Source organism: Empidonax traillii, unplaced genomic scaffold (assembly GCF_003031625.1).
Source record: "Empidonax traillii isolate 1590-97213 ecotype Southwest subspecies unplaced genomic scaffold, ASM303162v1 scaffold1:size7828297, whole genome shotgun sequence".
Lineage (NCBI taxonomy): Eukaryota > Metazoa > Chordata > Aves > Passeriformes > Tyrannidae > Empidonax > Empidonax traillii.
In genome coordinates, this window is record NW_020955194.1 from 7,278,011 (window position 1) to 7,293,015 (window position 15,005).

Sequence of the window (15,005 nt, forward strand, 5' to 3'; positions counted from 1 at the left end):
CCTCAGACTCAAGCTGTCCAGAACACAGTTTGCCACTACCAGTCATCTGTGAATTCCCAGTGGCAATCTAACTTCTGAGATCCGTAGCTACCATAGCCATAAGAGTGAGGTCTATCTGCTACAGTCAGTTTTAAGGGGACTTTTCTATTAGTAGCCTTTTAGAATAGGCCTCAACATATGCTCTTTTTACTGCCATTCTATGCCTCTCAGTCTTAGTTGCAGCAGTCTTTCCCCCTATTGTTACATTTCTTTTTACTATAATATATAACAGACTTTTGCCAGTTGAATATTCCGTGATAAACAACCACCTTCTGCTCCTTGCACAAGCTGATAGAAAGGAAACTGTAGCTAAGCAAATGAGTTATTATGGATAGGAAGATGGTTTTCTCATTAAGGTCAATGTTGACTCCAAATGAGTCGAAAGGTTGTCAGGGATTGCCAAAGGAGGTTTAGGTTGGATATTAGGAGAAATCACTTTAGTGGAAGAGTACATCATTGGAAGTGATGGAGTCACTTCCTGGAAGTGTTCAAAAAGCATTTGTATATGGAACCTTAGGACATGATTTAGTGGTGAACATAGCATAGTTTTTCCAAACCTTAATGATTCTATGCTTATACTGACTCATTCCCTGAGGGAGATTCTTGGGAAGAAAGGGACTGGTGGAGAACCTTATGAAAGGGATTTCCTCAAATGAGAGTGTTTCTCATGAGTCTAGGATGCTTAAAACAGAGTCAAATAAACTCTGACAGACCTCCTGGATGTGGCAAGAGATGGGTGCACCCAGCTGTGACAGTGTCAGATCAGTGATTTCTTGGATTGGTTTTGAATGAATTCTGTGTTTGAGAATGACTAGAAAAAAAAAAATTCCCAGATATAAAATCACAGAATGGTTTGGGTTGGAAGGGACCTTAAAGGTCATCTAGTTCCAAACACCTGCCATAGACAGGGGTACCTTTCACTAGACCAGGTTCTCAAAGCCCTGTCCAACCCAGCCTTGAACACTTCCAGGGATGGGGCATCCACGTCTTCTCTAGGCAACCTCATCACCCTCACAGCAAAGGATTTCCAGCACAAACATCTAGTCTAAGCCTTTTCTCAGAGCTATACCGGCTAGAGCCGTGTGAAAAAGTAACAGAGGAACCTACTGCCTTATGCATTTATTTTAGAACTATAATTGGATGGAAGTACAGACTAGTGATGTAAGTTTGAAACAGCAATTTATGGCTTTGTAAAACCAGCTTGAGTTTTCTATAAATATATACATTATGTTCTATTTTATTATACATAAATTATACACATAAGTTATATGGGTTATACATATCAGTTTAATCTTGCAGTCATATTTTTATCTGAGGAAAAATGTAATTAGAAAGAGAGATACAGTATGACTCTTTTTTTAATAAACTCTATTTCACATATGGTTTATAATTCACAATATTACATTATATTTGAGTATCTCAAGTGGGATCAACTTTCATAATTACCTAAATCCACTCAACAAGTCTAGAGATCAGAATTTACATAACTGAAACAGTTTTGTTTTTACTTTTTCTTTCATATCCATGATAACACAAAAGGCAACGGGGTATTATCAAAATGCTTGCCAATATCTAAACAGTTTACTGAAAAAGGAGAAAAACTTGTAATTTAAACATGAGACACAAGTGGTATTTTAGATTTAAAATATTTCTAGTATGCCAGTGAATTTGGAATTTAGATTTAGTCTTGTAAGAAAATGTTCAGATAGGTTTGCAAACACCATTATCTCCAGTAGAAATATAAATTGTTGAGAAGTAGTTTACGGAGAAGCTTTATGTTAATAATCTGTTGATTTGGAAGGACACTCATGACCTAGAACCTGAGTTATGGCACAGAGAGCTTTGCAACACAAATTTAATATTCTCATTAAGAAATTAAACTCTCCTTTACACAGAGGGGTAAAAGAAAAGTTGATATATTCAATCAAGTATAATCAACCTCCTCTGTATTGTATCTGAATCTCTGTCAGTGGTGAAGCAGATGAGGTGATCACTTCAGTCAGGCACCAAAAACGATCTTCTGGGTTGAAAGCATTGCCCAAAGAGCCTGGTCATCAGGGAGAAGTATGTCACCAGGGAAAAGCAATTTATCAGTTCCTCCTGTTTCTGCAGCTACATTAGAATATGAATATGTAATATATGCTAGAAAAGAATGGAAACATAAGATAATGATTTTCATAAGGCAAATGTGAAATGAAACAAAATAGAATTAAAACATCTTTGTATGAAACAATGAATTCTCTGAATGCACAAAACAAAAGCAAGCAAACAAATAAAAACCCTGAAAATAACAGCAACAAGTAATTATATTGCTTAGAAAATATATTTTAAGAAAATCCTTGATTATTTATGACTATTATTATGACTATTTATAAAGATAGAAAACAACTCCTCTGTAATAATTTTAATTAATGAATAAAACAAAAGTTTTTCCTTCCCTCATACACATATCAAATGAAGAGTCAAATTAATATAAATTACATGTATTATCTCTTCTCCTATTCCAGAATGGTATATATAGAAGTACAACATTTACATGAAGAGAAATTTTTTTCTAGAGAGAAGTTTTCAAGCTTTAAAATAGTTTCCGAGGAGATTTTGTAACACCCTGGCTTTGAGTTCATATTGAAGATTTTATTTAGAGAGAGTAAAGTAAAAATTTACTTATTACATGTAAATATAAAAAAAAAATCAGTGACAAATATTTTCTTTGATTGCAGCCTTACCAATATGCTTTCTATTTCTTAATAATAAAAATATACTAAGTGAAGATGTGTCAATTTCCATTAAAATCCTTACACTTGTTTTGTTTAATTAAATTATTTTTAACAATTAGCATCAATATATCTTTATGTCTGGGTCTTCTTTTTTCTAGAGAAAACAGAAAGTACCAAAGTAATAGATGCAACTTCATGATAAAAACATTCACTAGAACTTGCTCTGAAATGCTAAAAAAAGATAACTACTAAATTTCTCCTATATTGAAATAAGCATCTGGGGAGAACAAATATTAACTATGCAGTTTATCCATAAATATGTAAATTTATAGTTCTGAATTACTTGATTAACAAATATCAGCCCAAAATGTATGTTAGACCATAGTCACTTGCCAAAACAGAGTTTAGATTGCTTAAAATTACATTGAAAGTTTATTGCAGTCAAAGTAAAGAAATTATGTAAATGTAAATCAATTTAATTAACTCATTTGAATGAAAACTACCTATGGAAATGAACTACCTAGACTATGAAGGTAAGTACTACCATTTATTAAATCATAAAAGGAAATTCATATTTCTTACTGGAAATAAAAGATCATTGACTATGAGAGAAATGAAATATAGTGCTTGTGATTAGCGTTCACAAGCTCAAATACTTTTAGTTTGCTTAACAATGAATGGCACACTGAGAACTGTTTTAAATAATTTGCTTTGTACTGAACAAAATTAGTGCATAATAATATGCTCTAGATACATGTAATAAATGAAATTTAGTCTTAAATTGCTTCTGCAGGGTCTAACCGGTACAAATGCCACTGAAAACTGAAGTATCATCCTTGTGAACATCATCAGCAGACATAATCACGAGGAAACTTTGTGGATCTTCAGGTACTCTTATGAGGAAGGATTTATCTGGGTACAGACTTCTTTCATGTTTGGCTTTCTCCTTCATATGTGGAAAGATGAATTTAGGTATCAGCAGTGTAGGTGTCTACAGCTGGGTACAGTCTTTATGCCTCTGTTGCTGTTTGTGAGAGAGGTGCTCAATTTATCCAAAGAGCATTTGGTTAGTAGTTATTCAGGTATCCACCTATGTGCAACTAAATGTTTTTTCTCTATGATCTATTGACAACCATGATCAGATCTCCAGCTGGAATAAGGAGAGGCCAGGTGTGCAGGAACATAATGGAGACTTCCATACAGAAACCTAAATTCAGGGTGCAGAATCTCAGTAAAACTGAATGAAAATAAAATTCTTTTACTTCTCTCAACCCCAACTATGCCACGTTCATTAAAACAAACAAACAAACAAACAAACAAACAAAAACCAAACCACCCCCCCCCAAGGTATAATACCTTTTTATGTAAAAAAAAAACGCAACTTGGTCCAACACTACCTTGTTCAGTCCAAGTCATTGTGTGACCAGAAGTTTGCTGATTTCTTGTCGTCAAATTACAGATAGGAAAGGGGCAGCTTTAAATAAATGTATTATCTAAACCAGAATACTCAAGAATTTAAACAAATAATAGCTGGATAGCTATCTCTCAGTTTCAAAAATGCAAAATCACAGTCATAGAAGATGGTGACCTTAATAATGGAAAGTAAGTTTGAAGAGAAGAGTTTTAATATCTTCAAGGATAAAAGTCACAATTGAAGTAATTCAATATTGAATACTATATGACCGTCGTAACTAGCTAGGAGGTTTATTTACAGATTAAATGATCACTAGTGAATAAATCTCATCTGGAAAAGGCAATTGTTTTATTAGCTAAACAACAGGTTTTTTCAGTGTCAGCAAAATTGACCAAAAATAAGTAGAGAAACCTTTTATGAAATTAAAGGTGTTTTCATAGGATTTAAATTAAAAATGTTCCCTTGAATTTCTCTTTTTTCATTAAATTTATTTTTATTTTTAATTTAATTTTTTTTTACTATACATTTTCTTTGATTGTCAGTCTACTTACAATTTCACATACTGAGCTAAAGGAGGAATTGCTGTCAGCATTTTCTTTTAATGTGGCATATTTAAACAGGCTTGTTTTTGAGTCCTTGTCTGAGTGAATATGAATCTCAGTTGCTTAGAGAACAAACAATCTTGTATGCAAATTATGTATTTATTAGAAGACAGCTATAAATCTGTGTATACTGGATCCTAATTTTTAAATGTTGTTGTTTTAACCATGATCAAACTGAAATAGATTAGACCAATAATGCAGAGCTAGTTTCAACAAAGTCATCCTAACAGCTGATTATTTGTCTCACAGGCTAATTAAGAATACACCAAAAAAAAGGGAATGTAGTATTTACTGGCTTTATGTTACACTATATTTTGCATTATATGGTCCTTTGTAGCTTTGTATTATCCCACACACTGCCAGGGTTAGCAAGTTCACAGCAAACATCCACAAGTTTTAGTGACTGCACGCTGGAGAGAAAAAGGTAAAGCTCATTACGTGTACTAGGTAACCCAGATTTCCAGAAATAATTACTGTCTTATGATGAGTAATTTAATCAAGTGAAGTATGTTATTGGAAGTTCTCACAGTTTCTGGAAAAGGATTCTTTATCTTATAATACTCTTTTTACAGTAATACTGATGATTTTGTTTCTCTCCCATAACACTTTCCCATAGAAGACAAGATGTGACTGATTCAACTGCAAGAGTAATTTGAAAGGTGGGTGTAAGAAGTAGGTAAAATCCATCAGTTTGCCTAATATCTTTGTTTTTATAGATTTGGAATATTGAAAACAATTAATGAATGTTGCCTAATTTTTCAAACTAGGTTTACAAAGATGCTATTTGTGATCTATGTTTTCTTTTACAAAAAACTTGCAAGCTCATAGAAACAGAGTATTTAAGGTAGGAAGTGGAATACGTGTGGTTAGAACCATTTTTAGGAATTTTTAAATACGCATATTTACATTAGAAAATACTTGTTATAACCAGTCATCCTAAGTAGTAAATCCTTGCAAAATTTCTTTGCTGTCATTAATAAGTCACATGTAAATGGCCTAATACTGAGGTTTTTTTGCTCTGAGTTATAAATAAAAAGAAATTTTCTCCAACTTTTGTGCTATATCAAAAATGATTAATTTAAGCAATTTATACTATGAAATATTTGTTATCGTAAATTATGAAGCAAAGGAGGAGATAGGAAAATGTTACTATTTTTATCTCAGGTCTTGGAAATACTAAAATTTTATTTTTCTAAAGCTGAATATTGCTGTAAATGAAACAATTTCCTTTCAAATTATCTTTGTTAAACATTTGGAACCTGTGATACTCAAACTCTCTAGCTCTTATTAAAAATTAATTGTGATGTACGCAAATACCCAGTTTCTTGAGATCCAATGACAAACCAGGGTGAGAAATCTGTCATAACAAAACCTTACTTCCTTAAATTGCCTGCAACTACATATAGATTTTTGTTTAGAAGGGAACATGTGAGTGCAATACGAATTGCAGGCAGTGTGGTGTGAGTAGATATAGGGTAGTTTGATGGCTGCAAATGGCTGGTAACTGTGACAGTCTATGATCCTTCCATTATTCCAGTGCAGACAAGTAATTCTGGCTTTTTTCCAGACTTAGTTTCTAAATAGTAAAATGTACCCTTTGCCAGATTATTACATTAATAAGGGAATAGAGCATCTTTGAAGACACAGGTACCATGACATTGTGTAAACAACAGAAATAACCTTTAGAACAATGTTCAACTGACTACATCTCTCTTAATGCAATCTTCACTGCCCAGTTTACTTGGACACAGATGTTTTAAGAGACTTTTTAGAGATACAGTGCCAGCCTTCTTGAGTTATGTCTAAAAATAACATAATTGAACTGAGGCTTTTTGTTTTCTCTTCTGCCAAGGGGAGTTCAAATGCACTGGGTACCTCTTCAAGGCCTGTAAACACTAAATCATTTTCAAACTGAGAAGCAAACATAATGTCTCTGAGTAACTGTTTAAGATATATTTAAAAACTGAAGCAACATGCATATAATCAAACTTAAGCAATCAATGGGCATAGTAAGCATTGTAACTACATGAAATATGTAACTATTATAAGAAACTCCTGAAATTCCTTTGTTGTTCTGTAACAAAGACCATTTTTTGGAACAGCAATAAAATGCAACACATTCAATATTCATCCTGCAGTCCAACACAGAGGTGAAGAGAGGCACTAACTTCTCAGTTAGGTTATAATTATTTTACATGCATCTGCACTCTTCACATGACTGACAGAGCTGGAAGCACTCGGTCAGTTCTATACCGTGCTAATTATGCATTTTGTGCAAGAAAAGGAATTGAGAGAGCAGAAATACTTTTAAAGATGTCTTTACTATACAAACCATGCCAGAACAATAGCAAAGAAACAAAAAAACCTCAAAACCAAAAACTACCACAAAAAGCCAAACAATACAGTGAAACTTTAAAACAGGAGTAAAGTGGGCAGATGTGTTCTCTTGAGAGTTATTTTTGACAATTCAGCTACATTCTAACTGACACCAATCTGTGAAACATACTTATGATACAATGTATTTTTTTCTTTTAAAAAGCAATGTAGAAAGTACTTGGAAAAAGAATTCCATTCTTTTCTTTTTTAGGTAGGATACAAGGAGAAGATCAAAACAATGTCCCCAAGAGTTTTGAAAAGCAAAATTCCTGTAGACTGTTCCAATTTTTCTCCTGTTTCTGTTCTCCTACTGGTCCTTCTCTGACATTTACAGATGAGTCTTCCAACTCATCCCATCCTTAAGACAACTTAGAAATTAGCAGCTATAAAGTAAGAAATTCATGTTTAATTCAATTTAATGGAATTGAATTAAATTTAAATAAGGCAGTAGACATGCAGTGTGTATGCAAAAGACTTTTCATGCTTGCTCATGCCTATCTGTAAGATAGCCAAAAGTTACCAGGGCATTTGGCACTGTGAGATTTAATGGCACAAAGTGATTCCCTCTGTCCCAGTTTGTGGTCACATATCAGTATGAAGGGATTCTTAATTACCCCTCAAAGTCTCATTCTAGAAACGTTTTGAATCTTCTGATGAGCATGTGTCCCATTTGTATAATTTAATTTTTACTTCTCAAGTGTGTGTATTCTGCATACTTGACGTAACTTATACTATAATAACACAGCTCAAGGCATCCTGGAGATTAGTTTTGAAACATAAATTGATGGAAGAATAGCTTCTTATGGGAAAGTGGCATAATTCCAGTTGACACAGGTATTAGAATTTTCTTTGCATTGCATACTTTTCAGTTTGTTTTCAGTCACTCTTTGGGATATAGTATGGGATCCCATGTCTGGTAAAAAAAATCTAAAAAACCCCAAAAAACAAACAACCCTAGTAATAAAAGATATGGCTAGTGTAAAGAACAGAGACTTTGACCACAAAACTCTATGTATTTAAAGAATAACCTTCTAGAAGAGTGATGGAAAGTAATTCAATTCTTCCTTACTTTGATAAATCAGATTTGATTGATCTATTGTAATTTGCAGGAGTCCCATTTCCTTCTCTATTGCTTCTCATTCCTGGTACTGTGGAAGACATAGTCCTCTTAAAGTTTCCCTTAATATTTGAATAAGAAGTTTTTGTGACTGTCCATTTACTGATGAAATGTGATTCTCCATGGTGGGGAAGAAGAAAAGTAGAAAAAGCTGCTCCTTCAGATCATTTACTCGCATCTGGAAGGCAAAACTCACAGGCCCAGCTGGTAACTTTTTCCCCTGTTTCTCTTCCTTTGCTTCTTTCTACTGATAAAGAAGCAGCAAATATTTCCTCCAGTTATGCTTTGTTCCTCATTTTTTTGTGAAGACTTATTTTTCCACCTATATATTCCAAAGTTACTTTTTCAAAGTGGTTTTTATTTTTTTGTTTGTTTTAAACTCTATTGAAGAATACTTGAAATAAAGAAAAGTAAATTGGAGTGAAGCAGAACAACTTTGCTAGAAGAGACCAGAAGTGTCCAGATGAATGATGAAATAACAGGAAATACTCAGTAAGTTCATTTAACTTGTTCTGAAACCTATAATTATGAGCAGGCAGGTCAAAGGGATGGTGACTCCACTACCTTCCTGTGCAGCTCATTCCTATGCTTAACCACTCTTTCAGGGAAGAATTTTTTCCAGATATCCAACCTGAACCTCCTTTGGCAGAACATGAGATCATTTCCACTTGTCCTGTCACTGGTTACCTGGAAGAAGAGACCAATACTCACGTCCCCACAACCTCCTTTCAGGTAGTTGAGGGGAGCAATAAGATTTCCCCTGAGCCTCCTTTCCTCCAGGCTAAATACCCGCAGCTCCCTCAGTCACTCCTCATAGGACTTATCCTCAACAGGTTCTCTGCCCTTCCGTGGATGCACTGCAGCACCAAAACGTCTTCTAGAAAGGTGCCCAGAACTGGACACAGTACTCTTAACTCATACCTTCCTGTTAAACTTAAGCACTCAGATTCCAGTCTGTCCAAACTTGGGTTTTATTATTTTGTTGTCTGGTATTATCTATCTCTGTTCTGTTTCTAATGCTAGTCTCTGTGGCCCACTAAATTTGGTTATTTCAGTTGCTGCTCTCATCAGCCTGTGTCACTTACCTCCTCAGCCCAAAGTGAATTTTGCATGAAACCTTGTTCTCTGAGAGATGTCTGCTCATTATTCTGCTCATGTTTAACTGTTATGAATGATAATTAATTATAGTTACAGAAAAAAAGAGTGAAATATATGCAGATACATATATATATATATATGTGTGTGTGTTGTGTATAACTGCAAATTTCCTAGTAAGGTGTGATTAACTAACCAACACCAATGTACATGATTATACAGCCAATACATTTCCTCATTTATAGCTGCTTTTATTCTAATAATTTCTATTATTCCAACTACTGTTGCTGTACCTTTTGAAGCAGGAAAAATATTTTCCTGTGTACTGTTAAAAAAAAAAAATCTAGTAGAATCTCCATTTTTCAGTCAATCTCTGGATGCTACAAAGACAATAGTAATGAAATAGATGTCACCTGGCGGGGAGGGGGGTAGTTCAGCATTTACATATGTAATTTGGGAAAGGGAAGGCTTCAACAATATTAGCCCTTAAATTAAATTGCAAGAAAGGAAGGTACCAAACAGCTGGTGTAGAAGTAGCTATCATAATTTTCCCAGAAAAAAAAAATGTAACTGTTTTACACATTTAAATGTGTATTGTGTTTTCGCAGGTGACTTGGCAATGAAGAAATTTTAATTTTCTCCAATGAACTGTGTTTTATGTAGTTGTCTGTTGTTACATCTGTTGAAAGATAATCATATTTAGTTTTATTTACTCTGACCATTTCCATTATGGTGATTTATTAGCAAACGATGTATTTCTCCCTTTTTTAAAAGAAAAGAAATAAACATATCAATCTTAGAGTTAAATCTTTCGAGTTACTGTTGTAATATCAACATTAAAGGTCTACTACATGGATGAAATCATCACAGTGCAATTTTCTTTAGTCTTATGCCTATTTATTTCTGAAATCTTGAAAGAGAAAGGAAATCTAGCCATCACTAAATTTTGTGTTTTAAGTCTGTTACTGAGCTTTGCTCTGCTGAAGTAATTTTGGACTGCTGTAGGCTCTGGTTTTCTCCTAAAACATTTTTTATGCAAAGGATGGCTCACCTTAGACAACAGAATGAAAACCTATAGCAATCTAAACTGATCTAATGATTTAATCCTTATACAGAAATGTCATCCACGGATTAAAGAGCACCACTAAATAAATTGCATATTAGAACTGGCCAGGGAATGAAAATTGTTTTTCCTTTCACTGTTTTAAGAAAGTGTTGGTTTGAAGTTTTTTTTTTTTTTTTGCTTTTTGTTTTTTGTTTAAAAAAACCCCAAACCACCAACATTTGAATATTTTCATAAAACGGAAAGTATCTGAAGTGTACACCTCCAGATCAAAAACTAAAAAAACATGAACAACAGTCTCTTTACTCAGTTCTCTCTGGAGAAGTGGCACAAGAATTTTGCTGTGGGCCTCAGACCCTTTCTCTGTGAAAACTTGCTGAGTATCATGAGCTTTCAAAGCTCAATAACATATCCTCAGTATATTTTCATGACAAGGCATTTCTTCAAAAATTCTCCCATTTCTGTTAGTAATTTGCTATTGCTTCTCTTCTACTGAGAAAAAAATCTCATTCTCTGAGAGATGATAATACCTGAGAAAGATTTCTTCATGTTTTTTTCTTGGCTTATACAAACATAAAAAGGATTGTGGTTGGATTAAATACAGCCTCCAAAAATGCCCAGATTACTGCAAGGTGTCAAGTGGGACAAATGACCCTTACGATTATCTTTCTATCAAACACTTCAAATTCTGTAAGTTCTGTATGAATAGTGTTTGATTACTGAAAAAAAAGAGCCCCAGTTCTTGCAAATAGGTATTTTGGAAAAGCTGATTTCTTAAGGAAAACAAAATGTCACAGGTGTCATTCTACAAAAGAAGTAAATGTGAGAAGGTTAGGTTTAGCACTAAAAGATACAGGGTTAGCCAGGCTTTGTCTGAAACAGTGTGAATAATGAAAGGTTTAGACAAAAGGATGGAATCATTTGTGCTCAGAAGTATAAAGGAAAGGACATGCCATTTTTTGGCAGTGACTAGTGGCTTTGGGTGTATTTTCATAAAAACATAAAGAACTAAATATGTATGGAGCTATCAGAATAAAGGTCAGGAAAATAAAAATTAAAAAAGCCCCAAACAAACCAAATCAACCAACCAAACAGAACAAACAAAACCGCCCAACCAAACAAAAAAAAAATAAATGCCCCTATATGCAATGAGTATGGAACATTTCAGGAACTTGATTGGTATACAAACATGTTTGAATAATGACTACAGAAGCTAGAATAATTTCTTTCAGCAATAATAACAACATCACTATTCTCTTTTTTTTTTTTTCTTCTCCTGAGAAATAGTGTTGCTTTGTTATATGATTGGTGGTTAGTCAACTAGAGTGAGCCTGGGGAGTGATTCAAAGCACTCTGATTATTTAAATGTAGAGCTTTCTCATAAAAGGAAAAAAAAGATGTGACTTGCATTATCCCAGTGCACTAATGGGCGACGGCCAGGGCTAAAACTTTGATTGTTAAAAACTTACATGTTAAAAACTTACATCCTAAAACTTACATATAAAAGGCAAAATTACTTTTCCCTTGAAGTTCGACTGCTCTGTTAAGAAACTGTGTGCCTCTGACCTGGCAAGGAGAAAAATTAGTGCCAACCAAAAAAGCTGTATCTGTAGAACAAAACAGTGTTAATGACTCGACATTATTGTTGGCAGAATTTTACGGAGTTTTACTACTACTGTCTCTAGTCTGGTTTTGATGAATACGAGTAGAGGAATTGCTCTTGGTGTGCTGCTGGAGAACATCTGATTTACTTGCATTCAAGGGAAATCCAGATAGTGGATTCTGAAACTACTCTGTGAGGTGTAGTAAAATATGAGGAGTGGGAAAACCAATGGATTTGCTTCAAATATTACATATGATACACGATAAAATACTAAAGTAAATGAACCTATGTTATTTACAACATTTCCAGCTCCTATTAAAAGCATCCAATATTTAATAATGCTGACTAAGTTGGTAGAAATAGCTTTTAAAAACATCGCCCATAAAACAAACCAATTTGTTGTAGCCATAGTTACATGGCAGTGTAAAAATTATGCCATTCTCAGTCTTCTTCCAGGGTAGAATTAACATTAAAGGGTATGAAATCTGTAATTATCCCTAACTATATCATGTAATAACACATTTCATGGTCTCACTCACATCTCCAGCAATTTTGGAATTCATGCTCTTACGGATGTATCAACTGCAGAAATAAAATCTCAAAGTTTTGCTTAGTCCTTACTCAGGCAACTCTAAAAGGCAAAGGATCAGAGAAAATGTTTGTTGCTCTTTCGTGTTAATTCCACTACTTGGTTTTACTTTCTTCATCTTTTTTCTTCTTGTAAATGCAATAATTTTTTTCATAGTTTTTATGGAGATTTCCAAGATATGTTTGTATCACTGAGATACAAACATATCTTAAAAAAAAAAAAAAAAAAAACACAAAACCAAATAACCAACAAAAAGAGACTGATAAAAATCATGGTATTACTTAGTTCAAAGCAGGCAGAAATCACAGCTACTACAGCTATTCTCCATCAGTGTGCTAGTTGAAGTAGCTCAGAGTAAAGTCCACACATGAAAATGACAGAAAGCAAAAAATATCATGGGAAAGAAGAACAAATAAATCTGTTTAGCTCAGACCACCAATGTGCAGCATAAAAAGGTTAATTCTGCAGTGAACACTCTTTCATGATACCTAGTTAGGCTAGATCAATAGATCATATAATGTTGCTTCATTGCAATTAAAATGTGCTGAATTATCTCAGATAATATTCTGTTCCAAGTGATTAAGAGTTAAATTTCAGCTCTTGGAGAGTGAAGTGCCTCAAATTCCATGCACAACATGTTATTAACTTCCTATGTAAATACTGAGTTTAAGAAAACTTGCCCAGAGAGGACATGCAGAGTAACAGCCTTACTCATCACACTTAGAACATAAGATTATTCCCAGACTCAGCAGGGGATAGATTAGTTAGTGATCTTAAGCCCCTGAATGAAGTGTCGAGTCATCTTACAGGTTTATGTCAAATTTGTCACCGACGAGGCCCGGGTTCGATTCCCGGTCAGGGCCACTCCCTGGGCAGATGGAGCTCCTTAGCCCTGTAAGGCAATCCATCTACGTCCTGAGGACCTCGCTGCCACCGTCCAAGCGTGCTTGGCCCCTGCAGATGAACCTCAGGATTAAAGGGTGGCTCAGTTCCGCGCACACTGTGTCTCACCTAAAAAATCCAATGCGCAGGCTGGAAGGTGTAAAGACCTTCCCCGGATCTTCATTCGCGAAGACCGGCCAACATATTATGTCAAATTCTAGACAGATCATTTCAGTTCCAAGGTACCTTCTGTTCAGGGTCATTATGAGAACATGGCACTTTTTTTCGTTGATTCAGTGGTTTAATGTGATACAATTGAATCAAAAACAAACCTCCTGGTTCTTCGGTTGCTGTGTTGTTACTGTCATTGACAGTCCTTGGATTTATTTCTGTGGACTAATAAGGGTGAAGCATAACAACAGGAGCTAAATACTTGAAAGAATAGTATTGTAAGCAAATGCTAGTACTCTGCAAGACAAGAAATGTAGTTTGTGCATGAGTAATACGATACTATTTGTATACTGTCATGGATGCAGGATCGGGTAGATATTGTGAGGAAATATTTTCCACATTATTCTCTACGTCTGCAAGGGGAAAAATTCTTCAGAAAAGAAAACCACATCTTGATCACTCATTCCCTATAATTGTGTGTGCTCATTCTTGGCTGTGAGAAAGGTGAGTGAAGCTGATTGATATTTGAAAACAAGAATGTCTTTCCTTAACATTTTGTTGGCTTGTCAAAAGAGAAGTTGCTCACACAAACATCTCATTGTCACCTCTTATAGGCTTTTCTTTGCTTAAATAGGGTTTCTGGTCAAATCTGTGGACAGGAATCCAAGACACCAATAACTTAAAATGGAAAGAGCATTCTCTTAGGAGAGCTAAATTCAAGTCCTTGCTCTTTTTGGTTCACAGGATTGATTTATCTTCACTAAATGTGTCTTCTCCCTACTGTCCTTGTTTGATTTTGCATCACCCCGGCTTCATGGTCTTTGAGGTCAACAGGTACAGGTATATCAGCAGACATTCCAGCATCTTTCATGACTTGGTATTTCAAAACTCTTGAGCATGGATACTGTCTTTGGCCACCTGCATCTCAGAAACCTCAGCTCATAACAAAATCAATACTAGTTATAATGTTTGGAGACATGCTACTACTTGTTGGAACAAACGGTTCCCATAAAAAAACTCAGCTACTGAAAGGTACAGACTTTTAAAAGAGGTTTTCTCTCATCCTAACCCAGCTGCTGATCCAGACAGTTTTTTCACCCTCTCTCAAATGCAATTTTTGTTCAGGCTGTGGCTATAATCCCAGCCTAGTTTTCCTGTCATCAAATTTTTGGATAGAAGAGTAGCATTTTGTGTTGGGACTTGTCATTGCATTTCTTATCACAAGAATGCATCTTAGAGGAGAATATAGAAAAATCATTTGCATGAGTCAGTGTTCTACCAAAGCTTGAAGCTATAAGCTGTCATACACAGAGAACATAGGAGACAATCACACTTAT